The sequence below is a fragment of the Lepidochelys kempii genome, chromosome 10 (assembly GCF_965140285.1).
Source record: "Lepidochelys kempii isolate rLepKem1 chromosome 10, rLepKem1.hap1, whole genome shotgun sequence".
Taxonomy (NCBI): domain Eukaryota; kingdom Metazoa; phylum Chordata; order Testudines; family Cheloniidae; genus Lepidochelys; species Lepidochelys kempii.
This window is the reverse complement of record NC_136389.1, coordinates 9,833,487-9,851,252: the sequence shown is the minus strand read 5'-3', so window position 1 is coordinate 9,851,252 and position 17,766 is coordinate 9,833,487. Positions and strand designations below refer to the sequence as shown.

At 48.9% G+C, this 17,766-nt stretch overlaps 1 long non-coding RNA gene across 2 annotated transcripts in view; it reads right to left on the bottom strand.

Moving 5' to 3' along the window:
• Window positions 1-2,945: 2,945 nt before the first annotated feature.
• LOC140918157 (uncharacterized) overlaps window positions 2,946-17,766 on the bottom strand; it is a 33,251-nt gene continuing 18,430 nt past the window's right edge. The window contains exons 3-4 of one of the 2 annotated variants that reach the window (XR_012161094.2): window positions 9,976-10,149; window positions 2,946-7,560 (exon numbers count right to left, since the gene is read on the bottom strand). This is a non-coding gene — a long non-coding RNA (uncharacterized LOC140918157). The other variant, XR_013636386.1, reaches the window with a different exon arrangement.

Here is a 17,766-nt window from a genome sequence, read left to right as displayed (position 1 = left end):
TCTCCCCCCACCCCCTTGTCCATGTTTATGAGATCTTTTTAGCAGTCCTCCTGGGTGTGGATTCAGTGAAGAATGACCCCTGATTATGTCACTCCCCTGCCTTAACTAGGTTTTACATATGGCGGGAATCCTTTGTCTTCCAGTGTGATTCCCACCCCCGGTTATATGAGCCTACTCCGTGGGTGCCCCGGGGCTGGAGCACCCAAGGGGAAAAATTGGTGGGTGCTCTGCACCCACCAGCAGCTCACCAACCCAGCTCACTGCCTCCGCCTCCTCTGCGGAGCCCGCCTTCCCCGCTTCTCCTCCCAGCGCTTGCCACTGCGAAACAGCTGTTTTGTGGTGTAACAAGCTGTGGGAGGGAGCAAGGAGCAGTAGAAAAGCAGTGCACTCAGGGGAGGAAGTGGGGTTGGGGTGGGGATTTGGAGGAGTCCAATGGGGCAGGGAGTTGGGGCGGGGACTTTGGAGAAAGGGTTGGAATGGGGGCAGGGCATGGGTGGAGTCAGGGTGGGGGGGCGCAAGCACCCCCCGGTGCCAGGAGAAGTTGGCGCCCATGCCCCCGGTCAGTGGAAAAGTACTAATTTTATCATGGAGTCCAGTATCAGGTGACTTGATCACATGACCCTGCAGCCAGAACTCAAAGTCTGTTTGCAGCATCCGCAGGGAGGTGGGAGATTAAGATCTTCAAAGACCTATTGTTTTTCCTAATGGCCCTTTCTAGCCAGCCATCTAGACTGATTGCATTCTGTCTAGTGGGTGTTCCCCAGGTGTAAACACATTTGTAATAGATGTATAGACAATATTCCCAACTTCAGATACAAAAATGATACAAGCATACGAATATGACAATCCTATTCAGCAAATCACAACTTCTCATGTGACCCATCTTTCATAAAATACATCTTAGATATGCTATAATCGTATCATAACGATATGTCCATGAAGAATATGGGGCATAGTGTCACACTCCCATTTTGGGCCCCGACACTCTTCAACCTTTTTACAAATGACCTTCCCAACACCACAGCCAGGCATCTTATTTATGCAAACATCATCTGCCTGCCAATACAGGGCCAGGATTTCAGTCCCCTAGAAGTCTTGGAAGCTGATGGGAAATAGATGTCCCACCATTGCAAAAGATGGAGACTTGCACCCTAGTACCGAAAAGACAGTTTCCAGGCACTTCCATCTATATTATACAAAGGTCAACAACCCGCTCAACATCTTCCTGAATGGACGCAGGCTAGACCATGGCCCAAAGCTTGTGTATCTAGACGTTATGCTGGACTGTACCTTGATTTTCAAAGAACTCCTTACCAAGACCTTGCTGAAAACAAAGAGAATAAACCATGTTATCAGTAAACTACTTGGTTTTACCTGGGGAGCCAATGTGCAGACACTAAGATGCTCTGGGCTTGCCTTATGCTATTCTGCAACAGATTAGTGTGGTTCAGCTCTTTTCACACAAGACTAGTAGACAGTCAGCTGAATGAAACCATGAGTAAAAAGAACAGGAGTACTTGTGGCACCTTAGAGACTAACCAATTTATTTGAGCATGAGCTTTCGTGAGCCTCAGCTCACTTCATCGGATGCTCACGAAAGCTTATGCTCAAATAAATTGGTTAGTCTCTACGGTGCCACAAGTCCTCCTTTTCTTTTTGCGAATACAGACTAACACGGCTGTTACTCTGAAACCTGAAACCATGAGTGTTATAACAGATACCATGAGACCGATTGACCTGGTCTGGTTGCAAGTCCTGTCCAACATCACCCCTCCTGACATCAGGCGACAAGTCACCATGCAGAATCTGCTCTTGAAGGTACGAGACATGCTACATCTACTCCTGTTTAAAGACATGTTTGATCCAGGGAGCTGCCACATCAGCTTAAGGCACCCTATTTGGACTGTTCCCCTGAGAAACCTCCCTAATATGACTTCCAGGCGGTGTACTATGTGGCAAGAATAAGCTACAAACATAGTCATTGGCTATCTCATGACAGATCCAGCAATCCAGCCCCCTGGTTTTCACCTTTCATACCATCTTTGGGTAAAGCTTAATTGTTTCAGCTCTGGAATGATCAGATGTGCTGCTAATGATTGTAAGTGTGGCCTTCCTGACTTCCCTCTTTCATGCTGTGGCCCGGTTGATGTAGGCCACATACCTGCAGGTTGCCTCACGGACTTGCCCGATGCCCTTCCCCCAGATGTTGAATGATTAAGACACTTGACGCTCTATGTAGATGCAATTGCTATATGTATAATAGGAGAGAAGTAGCCACTTTGATTAAAGAAGGACTAAAAAAAAAAACCCAATTTCCCCAAAAGGGAGGACAAGCTGTCTGTTCATGTAGGACCGGCTGTCTCAATTATGTGAAGACAGCTACCAGGCCGTAGTTGTCTTTAATAATTGTTGTGCATATTATGTGCCCAGAGCCACGGTGGTGACGCATTAAAAAAAATGATGATGAAAGACAATATAACATGATTCAAAAGACTTTAATTGGGTCTTGAAGAGGAGAGTCTGGTGGACATAGATAGAAAGGGAGTTTCATAGACTGGGGCCTTGAACCATGGAGGCTTGCCCCTTAACCTGATCTGGAAGAATTGGTAGGGCTGAAAATAAGGCCAACCAGGCTGAGTTTACCAATCTGAGAGTTAGTGAGATTTACCTTGGGCTGGGGTTAGGAGGAGCTCTCTACTGACTGGGGGTTGGGGTAGGAGGGTGGCAAAAACACACCTTTCATTTCATTATTTTGTTACTAACCTGCACCGAATAGGTATAAAATAAATGAGCCTAATATGTCTTGAGAGCCAAGGTGGGTGAGGTAACATCTTTTATAGGATCAACTTCTGTTAGTGAAAGAGAGAGACACGCTTTCGAGCTTGCACAGAGCTCTTCTTCAGGTCTGTGTAAGCTCAAAAGTGTGTCTCTCTCACCAACAGCAGTTGGTCCCATAAAAGATATTACCTCACCCATCTTATCTCTCTAATATCCTGGGACTGATAAGGCTACAACAACACTGCCTTCAACAACCTCATATAATTTAGTCAAACAAGAGAAGCCACTTCTGAACCGTGCACGTCTAGATCCTGAATAAGATAGTGCTGATAGCTAGAGGCCTTCACGCCAACTTGTTAATGAGCTATTAATTGGATCGTCTGACTCCTGGCTAGCAATTTGCTGTCCGGCCAGTAGGTGGTACAACACTCCTGATCAAAACCGACTGCAGCCTGGTGAAAGGGCCTTCACTGGGAAGGGCTCTCCCGCTGAGGCTGAGGCCTGTCAGAGAAGATGAGGGAAGGGAGTGGCCGCTCCATGGGAGCAAAGAGAAGCTTTGCCAAGCCAAGGGTGATGCCAAGAGAGAACTCAGCTACGAGGAACATAAGTGCTGTTCCGAGCACCGCAGGAGGAAAATGTCTCACTTTCTCTTGTCAGCAAGGAACATCAACCTGAAACCTGCTGCTGTCTGTGTTAGAAGATATGGGCAAGTGCAGTAGGGCAAGCAACTGAGGACCCTGTTTTCTGCTGGCAGAACTCCACAGCCCTCCATGGAGCCCTGCTGGCAAATATTTTGACCCTCTCTCTTGACATCCTGCGTTACCTGCTCATCTCACTGTGCCTGTTTCCAAAACTGGAATAATACCCTCTGCCATGGGGTGCTTTGATATGCAGAAAGGGAGTTTGGGGTGAAAACCTGTCCATATTGTAGTTAAAGGGAGCTGTGCCGTTGGCTTCAGCAAGGCCAGGATTTTATCCTGTCAGTGCAAGGCAGCATTTGCTGTTTATTTCTGCAGCCCAGGTAGCATTAGGTGCAGTTTCCTTTACTGTTTGAGGGATACAGCCATATCCCTATATGCTTACAGCTTCTATCCAACCTTTGAGTATTAGTTGAGTGCTGGCTTCCTGCCTGAGGCTGCGTGGATAACACCTGGCTTGTATATAGCACTCTTCATTCATAGATCTCAAAGTGCTTTAACATGGAGGTCAGTTTGGTAACCCAGTGTTTACAACTGGGGAAACTGAGGAACAGAGAGGGGAAGTGACTTGCCCAAGGTCAACCAGCAGGCCAGAGCCAGGAATAAAACCCAAGTCTTATGCATTGCAGACCAGTGCCTTTGCCCCCTAGGTGTGGATGAAGGCACTTGTAACCTCACTCTGATAAGCTACAGAAAATACCAGTAAATATGACTTAATGTGTGACATTCCCCATGGTACAATCTGGACAGATGGACAGCTATGTCCCCTCAAATCTCCAACCTGGGGGGCCTTTTACACTGCTTCGCTGTAAGAGCAATCACTCTTGGTGCTGCTTGCACACAGCCCCTCACATGTAAAATCTCTCCCAGCTGAATTACATGATTGCTCTGGCCTCATGAATTACATACAGGCAGACACCAGCAACTTCCCAGTCCCAGACCTTCTCCAAGAATGTATGTCTTGTACTGCCCAGCACCCTCCTGGACAATACTAGGTCATAGAAAGTCCATCATCTCATTGATGGAAAATGATATGCATAAATCCTGTTATCTCAAGTGGCGTTCCCAACACTTCAATCCAAACGCGCTGGTTTAGCTAAAACAATAAAACAAGTTTATTAACTACAGAAAGATAGATTTTAAGTGATTATAAGTATAGGGCCAGAGATGTCAGAACTGGTTACAAAGAAAAGAAAAGATAAAATGTAGACTATCTACTGGACTCGTCCCGCAGGTCAGTGTTTCTTAAGGTGTTGTTGCTGCCATGAGCAGAGAGGAGTGGAGCAGAGAGGTGTGGAGGAGAGTGGTAATTTGTCTTGTGTGTGTTATTTTTTCTTATACCATTATCCTCTCTTTGAAGATTATCTCCAGCTGGGGGTCAGGCGACAGCCAGTCTGTTTACATGGGAACCTCCAGTTGTTCTACTGGCAATCTGTAAAATTCTTGCTCACACCCTTCTTGAATGGCCACTAACCTAGCTGATGGTCCAGTTGATTTTGTTGACACCTGGCTAATGTGTTGGTTTGTCATTTGTTCCTGAGGAACTGGTTTGTGCCTGCTTTTCTAAACTTGGAGCATGTTATACAGTAGAATCTTATAACTTTACATACAATGATGATACACATATTTTATCAGGAATAATAATGTTCAGCAGATGGAGTTTTCAGAGGATACCTCAGAAGGCATACTTTGTACAAAATTTATCATGGATTTGTAAAAAGGATGAATATAGGCATATACTCTGTCTCACTGTGATATGTACATTATAGGTTCGATATTGGTATGAGGCTTTATCCTCTATATGGAGCAGTAATGTTTAATCGCCACTAGGGAAGGGCGAGAATATGTAGTGCCAGGACTGCCCTGAAGAGGGCCTCCTTCATCAGAGCCAGAAGTATTCATGATTGACTCTAGGAGTTGGGCACCTACCCAAGACTGACAAGGACACTGAGTTTATGGCGTCTGCCAGTGAAGCGTGCTGCTCTTTAGATGAGCTGCTGAGATAGGATGTTAATTTAGCACCTCTGGTAGGAGGTAAAGATTCTGTGACTTTTTTAAAGAATAAGGGATAACTCATCGTTTCTGCCCTATACAACTAGGGTCTCTTTTCCAAGGCACTGTGGGGAGTGGAGATGGGGAGGAGCATGTTCTCATGGCAAAAGCACAGGCCTCGGATTGTGTCATCTTGTGTGTTTAGAGCATACAGTACCATGGGGCCCCACGTGGACTGGGGCCTCTGGGTGCAATGGCAATGAATGTATTTACTAATAATCCTTGTTTGGTTCCCAGGTCTGCCTCTGACTAGCTGTATAAGAGCGAGCCAGTGGTGTTGCCTCTCTCTGTCCTGTTTCACCCATCTGTGAAATGCAGATAATGCCTGTTCTGCCGACATTTATTAATTTATGGCACACTTCATGTCTTGGATGGAAGGTGCTCAGATACTGTGGGGAAGAGCCATGACATAAATTCATGTATTTCCCTGTTGTCCATGTGACATTTTTTCCACAGCAACACCAGTGTCTTTGTGAACTCCGGGTTTCACCCTCTTGCTGCCAAGCATCCCCGTGTGGGATTAAGCGGATCCTACACCAGTTTCCAGTTCATCTTTCCATCTGTGCTGCTACTGGCCCTTTGTTGCAGCTTCAGGACCAAATCCCACAGCACATGCCGGTTTGCTGAGCTCGCGCGGTGGGCTTGGCAGCGTTATGCAACGAAACCGGAGCCCTTAGGAATGGTTCATCCTTGTGCACCGAGCCCTTGCTGTCAGCTACAGGTCTGCCTTTGAAGAGCTCTGTGCAGTGGAGGAACAAAGCAAACAGTTCCTCTGCACAGACAGCAAATAAAGCAAAATCACACTGAGCTTCTGTTCCCTTTTCTACAGAAAACAATTTAAAAATAAAGGGGCAAGGGAATAGAAAGACTTTGTACATTTTCATATTTGAAACAGCCTTTCATGTGTCCCAGGGTGAAAGGCAATTTACATTTCAAGAGGTCAGAGTGTAACTACTTCTTTCGTTTTTTCCCCATTTTAAATGTTACTAAATTCTATATATATTAATTTCATTCTGTGGCTTTTTTTTTAACAGCTCCTGTCTCCCTCTCTCTGATTCCCAGGCCATTCCAAGACGTTTGAGGAGACTTTATCGGGCAGGAATCTAGAACCAATTGTAGATGCAAACACTTCCAGTACACCAGCAAATGATAAAGAGGAGCTGCCTTCGGCTGTTGCGGAAACTGCTTTCCTAAGAGGGAAATTAATTTCTCAGTAGAAATTACATCGTTGGTATGACCTCAAGTGTCAGGTATGTGTAAAACCTAAACTGCTCTCTGCAGAAATGGCACCTGATGGTAAAGCATGTACAGAAACAAGTGCTTGCCCTCTAGCGTGTGAATAACTAGCCAGTGGGGGTAGCAGAACATCATGGCTCACACGAGGAGGGCAGAAGATATGGAGCAATACCAGTAAGGGTCACTCAAAACCTGTCTCTGCCTGACTGTAGCAATGCCCACCCTGCCTCTGCTGAGGACGAACCTCAGCTCCACAGTGCCTGTCCCTCCACCCTGGCTGAAACGTTCCGCAAGCCAAAGCCTGCTGTCCAGGGAAGAAAAGGGTGTTCCAGAGAAAGGGACTTTGAATAATCATCAGAGAACCTTCCCCTCTGATCATTCCTCGCTGCCGCATTGACTGAGGAGAGAGATGTCTTTCGGGCCCTAACAATCTAATTGCGTCTGATAAAGAGCCTGTAAGCAGCACCTCTGCTCCGAAGGAGGGGGCCACAAACCTTTCATTGCCAGGGGCTGCGGTTTTGTTTTCTCTTCCGCCAGCTTACCTCTTCCGGCTGGAGAAGGCCTGGTGATTGCACTGGGGAGTGAAGCCTGCTGCAGACACAGACCCTTCTCACTCTCACCACTGGCTATGATGGATATCCGAGTGTACATTAGCAGATGCACTCTGGGATATTCAAGGACATGCAAAGCGCCATAGAAATGCAAAGCGTTTCTAGAGTGGTGAAGCTGGTTTACTTGCATGAAAGCACATCCACGGCGTCGGTGGTGAGGGGCAGATCAGCATCCTTCTGTGACGCTGTGCAAAAAAAAAAAAGAAAGAAAGAGAGAGAGAGAGAGAGAGAGAGAGAGAACCCTGTTTATGAAACCAGACTACCTGGTAGAAAATGATCTCCGGGGAAAAAGCCTATTGCTGATTTTAGCTCTTTTTGTTTCTTTAAAATACAGCAGTGGTTTGGCTGTTTTGGCAAGTGCCAGCCTTTTTCCCCACTCACCTTCTGCCTGCCACGGGCTGCTTTTATTTATAGCAAGGGGGGCAGGGAAGGGAGGAGGACATATGGGCGTAACAGTCAGCCAGCCCTCACCGGGAAAAGGACAGCAGGGGCAGGAAGACAGGCAGAAAAAATACAAGAGATAAGAGGAGGGAAACCAGGCCTTGAACAAGTCCATGGAGCGAGGACTGGGCTGGAAATGACGTCGCTAAATTTGGCAACACGCTCTGGCCTGACTCTCCTCTCACCAATGCAGCTAGTCGCATAAGTGGTGTTACTCCTGCTTTACACCAGCGTGAGACCACCAGCTTGGGCACTGTTGCTCTTTAAGGAGCCTTCTGTTGCACCCAGGCAATGCTGTAAGAGACACTTCCACCAAAATCCTGCATTCCTACTTGGTTTTCCACTCTGCATCTGCGGAGAGATTGTTTCTAAAGAGATCTTTCTTTTTCCTAAGGGGCTGCCCTCCTCCGGCCTAATCCATTCAGCAGCATTACAATCCATCTCAGTATGGCATTCTGGGGCATAGGCGCCGACTTCTGCTTGCGCCGGTGGGTGCTTGACCCGCCTCCGCCCCCGGCCCCATCCTGACGCCACCCCTGCCCTGCCTCCATTCCAACCTCTTCCCCAAAGTCCCCGCCTCAACTCCGCCCCCTCCCTGCCCCTATTCCGACTCCTTCCCCAAATCCTCGCCCCGGCCCCGCCTCCTCCCTTGAGCACGCCACGTTCCCGCTCCTCCCCCCTCCCTCCCGGAGCTTGCTACACGGCCACAGCAGTGAGCAGCAGCGAGCGCTGGGAGGTAGGGGGAGGAGCAGGGACGCGGCCCGCTCAGGGGAGGAGGCGGAGGTGAGGTGGGGCGGGGAGGGGAGCTTGGCTGCCGGCGGGTGCAGAGCACCCACTAATTTTTCCCCATGGATGCTCCAGCCCCGGAGCACCCACAGAGCCTGCTCCTGTCTTCTGGGGTGCAATCCACACCAGTGAGGGGCTGTGTCACCACCTGGCCTGCAGCCTTGTGTTTCTCACCATGCTTTGCTGCTGTAGCTCTCACCTGGGCTGCTCACAAACGGCATGCGGGTAAAACCCTGCCTGTCCGTGTATCAGGGTTCCCTCTAATTTTCCCCACCCACGCGTGGAATGAATTTTGTGACGTGTGACACATCACCTCCAGATTGGTGCACATAACAAAATTCATGTGGTGGGGGTAGGGCCGAAGGGTTTGGAGTGTGGGAGGGGGCTAGGGCTGGGGCAGAGGGCTGGGGTGCAGGGGTGTGAGGGCTCTGGCTGGGGATGCAGGCTCTGGGGTGGGGCCAGGGATGAAGGGTTTGCGGTGCAGTAGGGTGCTCCGGGGCTATGGCGGGGAGAGAGGACTCCCCCCAGCTCTGTCTTCCCGCAGCAGCACCTGGGCTTGAGGGGAGAGACACCTTTCCCTACAGCGGCAGCTCCAGGGCTGGGGCCACAGGATAGGTGCCCCTCCCCCCAGCAGTTCCAGCCGGGGCTGGGGTCAGGCCGGGGGAGGGGCGCCGCAGCAGGTCCCGGCCAGGGCTGGGTTCGGGCCGGGGGAGGGGCACTGCAGCCACAGTTGGGTCCAGGTTGGGCCGGGCTGGGAAGGGCCGGGCAGCGGCCAGGTTCGGGCAGCAGCCAGGTTCGGCCCAGGGTAGAGATGCCCTGGCCGGTCCAGGCCGCCCTGGCCGCGGCAGGTTGGGGGCCGGGCTAGGTTGGAGCCAGGGAGGGGCGCCCCTCCCCTGGCAGGTCCCCAGGAGGGTTCCCTGAGCACCTGCGCAGTACTAAAAAGGCTGCTGGACAGCCATGCAACCACGCAGCTTACAGGGAACTTAGCTGTGTATAGCTGCAGCTTACCAGCCGCTCTCTGGCTTCAATCAGCCAGGCTTCCCACTTGCAGGGTGACCCCAGCACACTTCCAGTCCCAGATTTTCCCCCAAAAATGTGTGATCTGCCCTGTCCAACCCTCTCCTGGACAGTGCAGATATATTTGGTCCTTTGCCCCTCTAAGGGGATCAACATACTGCTGCCTTAAGTGAAGTTACCCAAACATTTCAGAACAGTGGATTAGTTTCAATTAAGGATTAAAACAAGTTTATTTAACTACAAGGAGATAGATTTTAAGTGAGGGCATTGAAGTCAGAAATTGTTACAAAAGAAATAAAGAGAAAATGCTTCCTCAGCATAACAAACTGGCCTTGGTTCATGGGGAAGTCCCTTACCATGTTTCCAGTAACATCACTGACCAAAGTCTTAGGTTAAGATCTGCTCCCAAAGTCCAACAGCTGTTTCTTTTGTCTTGCTTGGCGAAAAGAAAGAGATAGATAGGGAGAGAGAACTTGGGGTGGTTTTGCCCCTCACTTGTATAGTCCAGTTCCCCTTCGAGATGCGTTTTCCTGAAGGTTACAAAACAAAGTTTATTCAAACAGTAAAGAAGGCAATATGGCATCAGGCAGTGAAAAGGGATGTATGCTGTTCCTTCTCACGTCTGTTTGCTGAAATACAGATTTTCCTTGTCCCCTGTCTTCCGCCTCTCGCTGTCTGAGGAACCTGTTTACAACTTATATATAAATTGAGGTAAACACACACTCCTTTGTTTAAGACCTGCTTGACCAGTCCTGCCTAATCAGGGCTACATGGGTTTGAACATGAGCTACCAACGTCAGTTAGAGGGAATTCATAACTTTATATATAATGTTGCTACACACATTTCATCATGATAGGATTGACCAGTAAATTACTATTTTTCAAATGATGCCACACAAGGCATAATTTGTACAAAGATGATTGCAGTAGTGTGTGGGGCATGAATACGGGGTGCCTTTGGTCACACTCTGTTCCACAGCACTGATGGAGGTCCCGCTACAGACGGAAGGGTGGTCCCCGTGCCCGGTCGATCGAAGCCTTTCCCCAAGGGGACTCAATAGTTAAGATTCCCTCTGAGCATTGAGAAATTGCTGATGGAAGGAGCGAGGGACGGAAGGTGCGGGTGACCAAGGGGCTTTTTCCCTGCTCCTGGGTTGTGGCAGTTTTGGGAAAGACCAAAAGAAAAGGAAGGGGAGGTGCCTGCAACAAGACTAAGGAGGTACTGGAAATCCTGAGCCATAAAAAGGTTTGTACTTGTTGTTGTCCTAATCAAAGGGACTGCAGAGCACTCATCTGCTTGTACGATGGGTTCCTTTCCCCTAACTAGGGTGACCAGATGTCCTGTTTTTAAAGGGACAGTCCTGGTTTTTGGGACTTTTTCTTATATCGGTGCCTATTACCCCCACCTCCTGTCCTGTTTTTTCACAGTTGCTATTTGGTCACTCTACCCCTAACCTTTGCTGCTCTTCAGCAGAGCGACTGTGTTTGCAGAAATAACCTGAGACACTGCTGTAATAATCATGGCAAATAACTAACACGGAATGGCTCCTGGAGACCAGACAAAATGGGTGGGACTGCTCCCAGCTCTGTGCTACCTGATTTGTGGAAGGAGGGGGTGGTCCCAATACAGCAGCCGTCTCTCGGCACTGCTGCTTCTGAGGCAGCAGGGCCGGATCAATAAAAACCCTTTATATCATTTATTATTCACTTAAACACATGCTTTGATAAAGGCATCCCAGGAGCAGAGTCATGAGTCTCCAGAGGGCGCCTTCTCACTTGGGTGAAAAATAGCTGGTGTTGAAGCTCAGGAATATAAATCTACACTATGCAAAATCTTTGACTCCCCTCCCCAGTTGATCGTAGTCTTGGTAGCTGTCCTGGGCGACATTTGTACCGGACAGCTGCGGGGATAAAGAAGGAACTGGGAAAGAGTTCTGGGAACTGGGAAAAGGAATTCTTTAACAGACTGGCCTTTAAATGTGCTCCACTTCCCCTTCCCCGGGTCCCAGTCCGTTCAGGGCTGCTGGTAGTTGGAGACCGGGATGGGAGCATGGAAGCACAGACATGCATTTTATGCAAACTCAGGGGATGCTGAAACCCTTTTCTGCCCCACACCACAATCCAGACTAGAAGGAGCTGATGTCTCTCTGTTTTGCCCCCATCCAAGATGCTCCCCCCCGACCCTTTCCAGTCTTTGATCTTTCTCCCAAGAGGGGCAGCCCAGACCACTCCAGCAGGCCCGCAGGCACTGGCTGCGCTGTTGTCTGCTACTCTGCGCCTCCCAGACGCCCATTCTGAATGTGGAGGCAGACCCTAGGGATCCCATGTTAATCTGCCCTGATCTGAAATACCTTTTCATTTCCTTCCCTCTCTCCTCTCCCAGAGGCCTTTGCGCTGACTGCTTCGCAGTTTTCATCTCTTTATACATCTCACCAGGTAACAAACCTGTGTCCACCCTGGAAGATCGCACTGGTTACTACATTGCACACTCCAGCGGGGCTAGAACGCAGATCCTGCTGCTCCAGGCAGCCCAAGCCCCTGCATCCCCGCTCTCAGTTAGATGTTAGTAGTACAAGGCAATGGCTCATTGCTGAGCAGTTCTGATTCTTCCAGGGGTGGTGCACAGACCCACTAGTCAAATAAATATCTGCAGCTCTTCTCCCATGTCTGTACCTCTGGATTCCTCTCTTCCCCCTGCTTCTCTGTAACTGTATAATGTAACTCAGTAAAGCTCCTGGGGAGACAGTGTGTATGCTAGACGCACTATGAAATGAAACCTACTATGAAACCTATGAAATGAAAGTAACGCCATGTCCAGGAGGCACTCTGGGAGTGGCTATCAAGCCCAGGGAAGATTTCATCTGGGGTTTGTTTCTAAGGTCAGGAAGGTCTTTGTAACTGGTGCAGAATATTATGTTGATTCAATGGCACTGGGTCTTATTCCAGTTCTTCAAAAGTAAGAACCAGCCATCTCTGGCAGGGAGATGCCCGTGAGTGGCTGCATAACAATTATTATGGCAGCCAGGGTAAGTGGCCCCGTGGTGGTGTGTGCTAGAGAGCAGGGGTGGAGATGTCAGCTTGCTTTGCTGAGCTGCTAGGCGTAGACTGGCCCAGAATGCTGGAAGCAGCCTGATCTGCCTGGTAAAAGGCCTGTATTTTTACCTGCCCCAAAGAACCATTTCATGGATAAGCTTTTATATGTCTCTCCTCAGTGTGCTGTCTAAGCACCTTACAAATGTGAAGTCTCATGACTGCCCTGTGAGGGAGGGAAACTGAAGCACCAAGAGGTTAAGGCCCCACAGGAAGCCCAAATAAGGCCAGGAATAGAACCCCAATCCCCTGAGTCCAGTGCAATTACCTTAACCACAAGACAGTTCTTCCTCTTATGCCATTGCCGACTGCCGGGGCTGAAGACAAACATCACGTGACATTGGAAAGTTGGAGATCCCATTAGTCAAATGATGCTCTTGCCCATCCACTGTGACAGCAGATTAGTGTCTTGGCCTGTGACCTAGCCAGTCCTTCCTTGAAGCAGAAAACCTCAGCACAATGGCGCATGACAGTGAGATTCCAAGGTCTTGAACAAGATCCAGCGGTGTCACCCGTCTGCTTTTGGGCCATCAATTCCTCCCTGGTATTCAAGAGTTTTCTGATGAGCCTGGGCATTTTCAGTAGCTTTGCAGAACGGCTTCATTGAATTTATCAGCATTGCCATGTGCAAGTATTAGATACAAAGTACAGCAGCAGAGAGTGACGACAAGGGGGAACGAAATCGGGATGTGTGTCTGGGAAACACTTTTCATGCTATGCCAGGGTGGAAGAGGATTTGCATTTCAGTCAGCAAATGCTGATTTTCTCCTCTCTAAATGAAGGTTTGGAAAGGAAAAAGAGACTTTGCTCAAGGACACGTGGAAGGGGTTTGTATGAGGACATAGGCCCCGAGGTCAGTGGGGCTTGAGGGGGGCACTCCACCATGCGGGAGGAACTCAGCATCTCATAGGATCTGATGCAAAAATGTGAGTGTTGGTGCCTGCAGAGGCCTCCTGACCATGGGAGTACGGATCTATGCATATACATCCTCCGCTGTAACCCAAGGTGCTCATAGTTACACGCTGTCTCCAACTGCTGCCTGTGGCCAGTGTTTCATCCTGCTACTGGCAGCCTGCTTTGTGTTGGTTTGGCTGCCTGACAGTGGGGTTTGTTTAGATTGAGCAGCTGGCAGAGCTGGAGCGATTGCTAACTAATGGCTGTAAAAACTGCTGCGGCTTTTTGCTCAAGAATAGTTTTTCTGTTTTGCTAAGTGCTGTTGTCTTTGCACTGAGTTTCTATGTGCAGGTGCCGCTGTTTTGGTAGCGGAAGATGGTGCATAATGGGTTTAATTTCTACAGAAGCCAAGCTTGGTCTTTGATAGAGCTTCCTGGGGACGGATGTCGGCTGGAACACGCCAGCATGCTGGGATGGAGGGGTGGGTGGGCAGCAAGCACGTTTTCCCTTTAAGGCCAAGGCCTTTTGTAGCTAGAGGGTGACCTTGTTTCTGCCCGTGAAAGCAGAGCAGGTTCTCCCAAGGGGGGCCCTGAAGCTCTCACTGGAGCCAGGCATGTTCCCTTCCAAAGCTCTATGGGATTCTCATGTGCGGACAGGCTGCTGAGTAGCAATGCATTGCCACAAAATTCAGAGCCTTAAAGATGGGAGCACTGTCTTGGGGGTGGCTCCAAACTCAACGGGAGCGTTGCATCCTGAATATCCTAGGCTGAGCCTGTCTCTCTAATGGCCTGGCTCAAATCCAAATACTCTCAAGCTCTGGGTGGATTAGAGTAAAATTGGGAACCAGATCCAAACTCAGTAAGTTTGGCCCATCTCTACATTATATAATCTTTTCCCTTTTCTTTTCCAAGTGGCTAAGCTTTTCTTTTCCAAGTGGCTAAGCCAGCCGCCCACCATCCAGGACATTCAGTCAGTTTAGTGATAGTTTCACCAAAACAATTCTTATAATTGTCCCATCAGAGCTGAGCTCCCCAGATCTTTACCTTATCTGCCTCTGCCACTTGCCAGGTGGCTGTGTCTATAGGAATATGTAGTGAACAGATTATTCAATTAGGAATTTAACACATGATCAGGTGATCACTTAAGAGGATTTCCAGTAAAACAGGATTTGAATAAACTGTTGTGCGAGTAATGTATTCTCTTAACTGGTTTATTCCCTTATCATTTTTTTTAAGCACCTTAGCACATTCAGTTTGTCATTGTTGATCCTTTTCTCAATGCTCTCCCTTCCTCCCCGATTTATGCAAATCCTCAGTAAGGCATTTAATGCGCTGCACGTGTCAATAGCATTGACATCTCCAATAAAGCCTTATACTTCATGCACGCCCTGGCTGATTAAGACTGAGGGACAGGGCCAGATCTTGGAAAGGGAAGGCTTCCATTCAGCACTAGCCACTTCCTTTGAGTTGGCTTCGCCGGTGGAGCGCCTGATTAAATCTCCCCCGTCTTGTTGCTGTATTTCTTTTGATGAAAAGGGTCTGCTGAAAATGCTTCTTCTCTGTGCACTGTAATCTTACTGATCTATGAAGGAATTTGAATAGGGAACTGAGGCCAGTCCTGTCTAGGTCTATTTCCTGGTGTGTCACTCAGCTATTGGAAGAGCTCAAGGGGGCAGTTAGATGCATTAATGCTCGTCGGCATTAAAATGTATGGGAGGATTTCTCGTCCAAGAGAGAGCATGAGTGAAAGGGGGAGACAGACAGACTATGTGCAGTGGCAGCAAGGAGAACAAAAAAATCCGGCAATAGCTTGTTTGCGTTCTGCCAAGAGCCCAATGGAGAAATCAGAGGGTAAAATCCTGTCCTCCAGGTGCACTCCTTGGTGACAGAGCTGACTGACACGTTAGTTGTGGGGACTCAGTGCCCCGCCCTGAAAGATGCCTGAATATGTTAATAAGGAAAACTGGAATCGCAGGATAGGCTGGGAACTGCTTTGAAAATTTTCAGAGAGGCAGAAAAGCAGATTTTCCCATTAATTGTGCTAACAGAGCTGGGGATTTTTAAGAAATCAGCCTGGCGACTGCGATGGTAATTTGCATAATTTTACCCAGCATCCTCTGCAGTTCCTTTTGTTTTCTGATGATTGCAGTGATTTTCCAACATTTTTTTAACATGCACTATTACTTCAGGTCAGTCTTCCTTCCTACCCTGATCCCGCACCTTCCCTGTGGCCATTATAGCCAGGGCTCAATGCATTCTGGATTCTGCAGCTCAGAATTCCCCCTGGAGGCCACTCCTTGCTCTAACGTCTCAGCTCTCATTTTGAAACAAATGGTTTCCAGCCCTCCTGGTTGCAAAGATAAACACAAGCAGAGTGTAACGAAGGCAGCGATGTCTGTCTAAGTCTGCAGACAGCCTGAAACAGTGGCTCTGAGAGGTGTGAACCACCCCATTGATAGCAATTGATTGTTAATTCTGGAACCTAATGATGCCACTCTGGGGAATATTGAAAACTAAAACTGTAGGGACAGCATCAAATGAATTGAATGCAGCAGTAACATAAACAGCACGGGGACTGCTGCGCTGACTGTATTATTCATTTTTTGTATTTAACTCAATAAAATCCTCAATTTAAAAAATGACCAGAAGCTGCTGGAGAGCCCAAGGTCCTTGCTGGAGAAGTTTGGCTCCTCTCACCCCAGAGTATGTGGGGACCTTGATTATAACGCTCAGTAACATCACATGTTTACATTGGTAAATTACTGTGGTCAATCCCACTGGTTTCAACCCCCATTTTTTAAAAGCTGGGGAGGGATAGCTCAGTGGTTTGGGCATTTGCTTGCTAAACCCAGGGTTGTGAGTTCAACGCTTGAGGGGGCCATTTAGGGATCTGGGGCAAAAATTGGGGATTGGTCCTGCTTTGAGCAGAGGGTTGGACTAGATGACCTCCTGAGGTCCCTTTCAACCCTGATATTCTATGAGTCTATGACAGTATCAAAGGGGCAAGATGAAAGTAATTTCACTCTACGGCAGTGCTGGGTGCTGCTTCTTGCTTACATCCCCACTTTCTGTTTCTGCGCCATTCAGTTCCTCTCTCTAGGTTTCAGGACTTAACCTGTCTTAGAACCTGAGCTCCTGTTCTAGGCTCCAGGCCTCACTGCTCCAACTTCTCTAGGTTCTGGTGTAGTTTGGCTCTGTCCTCCTATGCATTTGCTACTCGTCCGCTTCTGCTGTCACCCAAGAATTGGCTCACGGCTGAAGTTACCAAAGAAGTGCCCAAGACGGAAAGCTGTGAAGCAGCTACACAGGGCACAGAGAAGGGCTCTGTGGTTTTGAGTGTGCTAACAGAGACCAGTGGCCAGTTTCAGAAACAATGAGTCCATTGTTCGAATCACTAGTGTCTCCTCCTGACGAGCCCTGTCCCATTCCTTGGCAGCCCTGCGTGAAAGCCGGGGGTTGAGGAGAAAGGAGGGTGGCATCACTCACAATCAGTGTTGATAAAGCTGCTGTTCACTCCAAATCGGTGCTGTGTGGAGGCTCGGTTGTACCAGGCTGGACCTAAACCAGGTGTTGGACCAGCCTGCCTGGGTTTCTTGTTTGTCGCAGGCCTGACTCTGCTTGGTCTGACGCATGTACTGTTGGCCTCACTTTCCCCACTGGTCAGAGAGGGTGAGTCAGAGTGGAGCCTGGGTAACAGGGGTAGATCACATGCAAGAAAAATGTGAACAGCCACTGTTGTGGCTGGTGTGACCATCAGTGCTGGAACTAGCGGGGCTGCCTGGCGCACCCCCTGGCTTGAAAAGGTTTCCATTATATACACTGTTTACAGTTCAATGGCTCTCGGCACCCCCCTGCACAAATTGCTCCAGCCCCCCTGGTTGTGACTGCAGAACTCATCATACACACCAGCACCAGTCTAGTCCTCCACCAATACGGTCTGCCATTGCCCAGAACCGTCTCTGTGACAATGGGACCAGCTCGTGGTCCCCCATCAAACCAATAGAGAAGGGCCTGGGAATGGAGCCTTGTCCGAAGTGCAAGCAGGGCTCTGTACAAAGACTCCTGCAGTCGCTGTGACACCTGAGGCAGCTCAAGTCATCTGTGCGTCGCTCCCACTCGGCCCCTCTGTGCCTCACATCACTCAGCCCTCCCCTTGCACCTCTT